Below are 6,197 nucleotides of genomic sequence, written 5' to 3' on the forward strand. Positions count from 1 at the left end.
TACCACCAACAACAACCAACATCCACAGGTTCAAGGTTCACCAGCAACAAGAAAAAAATAAAACAAGAGTCTGGCTGGGGCACAGCACAACAAACCCCAAAGATAAATAGCTAGCTAATCAGGCTCCGGCGGCGGAGGTGGGAGCGGTGGCGCGAGAGAGATGGCGGTGGAGCGGAGCCCGGCGATGATGGTGGTGATGTCGTCCCGATGGTGCCCCTTGCTAAGCGGCCGCCACAGCTGCAAGAAGCCGCACATTTTATAAATGGAGTCAGTAGTTCGAAGCGGAATCACATGCTCTATCACGATTTTATTGTGCACGTTCCAAAGCGTCCAAGCTAGCACACTAATCACCACCCAGAGGGTGGGACGCGTCCCGCAGGGGGAATCAAGGGTCGCGCGGAAGAGATCCGGGAGATTGTCATGGGCCCAGTTGCCTCCAACCATCTCGCGGAAACAGCTCCATAGGAAAATGGCAGCCGGGCGGCGAAGGAATATATGGTTAGTGTCCTCAGGGACGTCACAAAGGTGGCAAGTACCGTCCCCAGGGCCATTGCGTTTGCGCACGTCCGTCCCGGAAGGCAGGCGGCCCCAAACCCACTGCCAAAGAAAGATACGAATCTTCAGTGGCACCTTAATTTACCAAAGGAGATTTAAGTCCTGAGGCCTAGGAGTGGCCACCAGGGCCTGGTATAAGGACCTGGTGGAGAAACGCCCATTGGGCTCTTTGTGCCACTCCCCAACTAACGGTTGGGGGTGGCTTGGCCGACTTATCCGGCGTGACCTTGATTCCCTATTCATCCAGTCTTGTTTGTTAGACTGAGATATGATCAATCAAATGCAACTCACTAATGAGAAATATATGAACCTGGGTTCATTGTGCCGTGAGAGTGATTGTTTTGTATTTCTCGCTTTATGATGTGCTCCTCGGGTGATAACTTGGTAATAGCTTCTCTTTAATTAACGAAAGGGGCCCTTTTCCCCGTTTCAAAAATAAGATCTTATGAATCTTTGTTTGGATCGTTGATGTAATGTGCTCTTGCTCTTCCCTCCTGATGGAAATATTTGTCAATCCTTTCGCCTTCGTGTGAAATAAATTACTTATGTATGTAGATTTCACAAACTTCCCTATGCACTCTTGCATTCCACGATCCATAAAATGACACTAGGAATTAGCTCTAACGAAATGTGCTTTGAAGGTTCATCAAAGACGAGCTAGAGACCATGCATGCATTCCTTCTGTCCGTTGAAGCGACGAAGAACAAAAGTATGGTATTGCAGGTGTGGGCAAAGCAAGTAAGGGACCTTGCCTATGGTATTGAGGATTGCCTTGCTGAATTCATGGTGCATGTTGGAAGCCAGAGCCGGTCTCAACAACTGCTTAAGTTAAAAGACCGCCATCGCATTGCCAGCCAAATTCGTGATCTCAAAGCAAGGGTTGAAGAAGTGAGCAACAGGAACACACGCTATAACTTGATCACCAAAGATGCCTCCAACGGTATTGACGAGGTGAATTCCTACATGGAAGATATTCGCAGCCACGCAGCTAGCAACATTGATGAGGCAGGGCTTGTGGGCTTTGCTAAGCTAAAGAGGAGTTGATTAACATGGTGGATGTTGGCTCGGAAAATGGTCTTCGGAAGGTGATATGTATCGTTGGCATGGGTGGTTTAGGCAAGACTACTCTTGCTAGGAAGGCATATGAAAGTAAGGAAGACACCATTAATAATTTTTCTTGTTGTGCTTGGGTCACAGTCTCACAGACGTTTTACAAGATAGAGATCCTCAAGGACATGATTAGGCAGCTATTGGGTGGTGATTCGTTGAAGACTTTCTTGAAGGAACTTGAAGGGAAGGAGGTGCAAGTAGACAATCTCGCTAGCTACCTGAGAGAAAAGCTAGTGGATATGAGGTACTTCATTGTTCTTGATGACCTGTGGACCATAGATGCTTGGAAGTGGATCAAAGATATTGTTATTCCCAGTAGAAACAATAAAGGTAGTCGTATAATAGTAACAACGCGAGATGATGGCTTGGCTAAGCAGTGCACCTCTGAATCGCCTGTCTATCACCTTAAGTACTTACAAACAGGTGATGCTACAAATTTGCTACTAATAAAGAGTAGGAAATCACATCAGGACATGGAAAATGATAAGGAAATGAAGACCATGGTCAACAAAATAGTGAATAAGTGTGGTGGTCTACCGCTGGCTTTACTCACTATAGGAGGCATGCTTGCCACCAAAAAGGTAAGAGAGTGGGAGAGTATCTATAAACAAATCCCGTTAGAGCTTGAGGTCAACTCTAACCTTGAAGCTATGAGGAGGATAGTTACTCTAAGCTACAACCACTTGCCATCTCATCTCAAGTCATGCTTTTTGTATCTAAGCATCTTTCCTGAGGATTCTGAAATCAAAAGGAGGCGTTTGGTGGAGAGATGGATAGCCGAGGGGTTTGTTAGAGCAAGGGCTGGGGTGAACATTGAGGATGTGGGAGATGGTTACTTTAATGAGCTAATCAACCGTAGCATGATTCAACCTTCCAGTGTGAACGTAGAAGGAATAGTTAAGAGTTGTCGAGTCCTTGATATTGTGCGTGATGTCATGGTCTCAATTTCCAGAGATGAAAATTTTGTGTATGTGCCAGAAGATAATGTAACTAGTGTCGCACAAGAGACATTTCGTCATGTAGCATACCATGGTAGTAAGTTCCAAAATAATGGCATGGATTGGGGCCATGTCCGGTCATTAACCATATTTAGCGAGAGACCATTGGAATCTCCACTTTGTTCACCTAAGGCAAGAATGCTCAGAGCCTTGGATCTAGAGAATTCACAGTTTGAAGTCACACAAAAAGACATCAGTAACATTGGATTGCTATGCCACCTTAAGTATGTGAATTTATCTAATCCTCAAGGATGTTCATATATTTATAAAATTCCTAGATCCATAGGAAAATTACAAGGCTTGTGTACTTTGAACATAAGAAACAGTTATATTACCGAAACGCCAACTAAGATAAGTAAACTCAAGAGTCTACACAGTCTCCGTTGTACCAGAAATATTTCCTGCGAACGCTTTGACTTGGAAGGCCTCAGGAATGCTTGCTGAAGTCATTATGTTTGCCCATGATGTTCACACCTTTGGTTGATCCTAGTGAGCATGCTGAGTTAGTTGCTGATCTACACATGACCTGGTCTAGCCGTTGGTCAGAGTCATATGGTGTGAGGGTGCCAAAAGGAATTGGCAAACTAAAAGAGCTACAAATACTAGAGGTTGTGGACATTGGACGAACTGGATGCAAAACAATTAAAGAGCTAGGTGAGCTTGTGCAGCTGAGAAAACTAAGCATGGTAATAGAAGGGGCCACCAAGCGAAAATTCAAGGTACTTTGTGAATCCATTACGAAGCTCACTTCCCTCCGCTCTCTTGAAGTGGACGGTTCACTCAAGTGGCTGCATGTTGTTTCCTGTCCTCCTCCCCAGTTGAGGACCCTGAAGTTGGGTGGATGCCTTGGAGATATTCCTGGCTGGTTTGGCAATCTGATGCATTTAGTCAAGCTTTACTTATGGGATTCCAAACTAAAGGAAGAAGGAAAAAATCATGGAAATACTAGGTTCACTTCCCAGCCTCATGAAACTTCGTCTTGGACTGGACTCTTATATTGGGGAGAAGTTAGCGTTCAAAACAGGAGCATTTGCAAATCTCAAGAAACTTGATATTTCTGTTACGGCGAAACTGAGAGAGATGAAATTTGAGGATGGCACCTCACCCAAGCTGCAAATTATAAGTATCGACGTATGCTACTTGAGATCAGGAGTGATTGGTATCAACCACCTTCCAAGGCTCAAGGAGATCTCACTTGGCTACGAAGCTCATGTGGCGAAGCTTGTTATGCTGCAAAGTGAAGTGGAGGCGCACCCCAATAGTCCCTTGCTGCGACTGTATACGCAACGGAGCCACCACGACCTGGGGGACATCATCGTCCAAGTGGAAGAAGCAACGGGGGAATCATCATCTCTCCATCCTGGGACTGCAGCAGTGGGAGAGAGCTCACGATCCTAGGTGATGGCCATAGCCATGACAAGTGTCAGGTCAGCTAATTTCTTCTCTTAACTCTAACTAGTAGTAGCAGCAGCTATGGAGTGAGATGTGCTAATTGACAGTATTACCGTACGATTACACTTACTCTGTCTTTTTTTTCTGTAACAGCCAAGATGATCTGCTTTACACTTACAACTCGTGCTGACTAAATCGGAGCAAGGCTACTTCCAGTTCCACCATGTAACACTATGCTGGTACACTTAAAACTCCTGCTATTTCGGTTTTTTTGGGGGGAGGGGGGCTTGTTGGTTTCCCTCATACTTGGTCAGATTTCTTGCCGCAAATGCTTGTATACAGCACATTTTGACTCTTTTTTTTTCAGTTTGTGTCCAAGCATTTTTAAGCTGCATATGCTTATATATAGCAGAAGCATGGATTAGTTGAGGAGTTGAGTTGGGCCCAATGGCGTTCAACATTGTATTCAGAACGGTGAGTTCAACATGCAATATTTCGTTTTACGTAGTCATCATGTTTACATTTGTTACATGTTTCTGTACTTATAAGTTACAATTACTTACAGTGTATTCAGCCTGTGAAAGCTTATATTTACAAGTACCTCTGTTTATATCAAGGCTTCCTTAATTCTCTACCGGGTGTCAAACTATTACATCTCAGATTGATGAAACAAACAAACTAATTCTTTGTGTTAACTCTGATTCAGCTGGGCGCGTAGGAGACGAGGATGATCCAATCTCTCAGGCAGAATTAACGGTTGGACCTGGTGGCTTCGATGACAATGAACTCTTAACTGTAAATTCATCAACTTGATGTCAAATCCTATTTTGCTGGACTAAATCAGCTTCGGGTTACAGCTGGAATATCAATTGACTGTGTCTTGCACTGTTCATCACATAATCTCTTGGTAATTATCAGTAGAGTATTGTTCACTAGTAGTCTCCCTGGGGGACGCGTACAAGTGGAAAAAGCAATGACGGAGAGAGCTCCTTGCAGCTGCCCATGACAAGAAACAGGCAAGTCAGTAGCTATTTTCTCTCCTTTCATCAGTACAAGATGTGATCCTGATTGGCCCCACCACTTGCAGTTCATCTTTTTTTTTTTTGCATTTCTATCAGACGGAATGATCTGCTCCACACGTACAGTTCATGCTGCTACCTGGTGGTGCTGACCTTCCACAATCATGTCAGGCCAGCTGGTATAGCTCTTCCTCTATTTCTTTGATTCCAGCTGATTCTCTCCCTCGTTAAAGGTTTTGACATCTAACATGGATGGAGTAAACTAATGCGCCGTGTGCATCCAGGTTCAAGTGAGGAGAAGAAGATTTGTCCCGTGGAGTACTGGAGCTGCATTGTTCATCCCACTGACAACAGTCACAAGCTAGATGGGTCACAACTGCGAGGCTAGATGGTTTCTCAGTGTTGTCTATACGCACAACATTCTGGTAGTATTTCTTTCTAACTTGAGTGTTAGACTGTATAATCAGATGAATCCATTCTACACATTCAGTGATGGTGAAACTAACACATGTGAAATCTCTTCGGCAGAGTTAACGTTCCCACGACATTGGAGCGTGCTATATTATCCTATGTAGCATATCAAGGCAACCGGCTTACAGGAGATAACTTCCGTCATGTTGCATATCAAGGCAGTTGGTACCAAATAAGGGCTTGGACTGGAGCAATGTCCGATCATTGACTGTTTGGTGAGAGACCCATAAAGCCGTCACCTTCAGTTTGTTCGCCAGGCTTTAGGATGATTAGAGTCTTGGATTTGTATGATGCCATGTTTGAAGTGACACAAAAGGATATGAGCACTATAGGGTCGCTACGTCATTTTAAATATGTCAATGCTGCAAAGTGAAATGGACACGCACCCCAACGGTCCCGGCGACCATGCAGCACCGGAAGAGAGCAGCTCCAACCAGTACCAGGTGGTGGCCGCCACGACGGGGAGTGACAGGTCAGCTAGCTAATTTATCTTTCGATAGCATAACCGATGCACGGCCCCCCGTGTTGCCCCCTGCTCGGGCGACTCAGGTGGCACCCGAACTGTTAGAGTTGTGTCGAATATAGTGTCAAGGTAGGTTACAGTTGGACTTGTAGTTGTATTGTGTTTAGATAGGATATGAAATCGTGTCCT

At 44.8% G+C, this 6,197-nt stretch overlaps 1 long non-coding RNA gene and 1 pseudogene across 1 annotated transcript; both read left to right on the top strand.

The window, feature by feature from the left end:
• The window catches only part of LOC123152258 (disease resistance protein RPM1-like), a 5,757-nt pseudogene extending 692 nt beyond the window's left edge, over window positions 1-5,065 (top strand).
• A 65-nt stretch (window positions 5,066-5,130) lies between these two features.
• LOC123152259 (uncharacterized) lies at window positions 5,131-5,848 on the top strand. The gene is made up of 3 exons (XR_006476081.1): window positions 5,131-5,253; window positions 5,359-5,499; window positions 5,603-5,848. It is a non-coding gene; the product is annotated as an uncharacterized lncRNA (long non-coding RNA).
• The last annotated feature ends 349 nt before the right edge of the window (window positions 5,849-6,197 follow it).

The sequence above is a fragment of the Triticum aestivum genome, chromosome 7A (assembly GCF_018294505.1).
Source record: "Triticum aestivum cultivar Chinese Spring chromosome 7A, IWGSC CS RefSeq v2.1, whole genome shotgun sequence".
NCBI lineage: Eukaryota > Viridiplantae > Streptophyta > Magnoliopsida > Poales > Poaceae > Triticum > Triticum aestivum.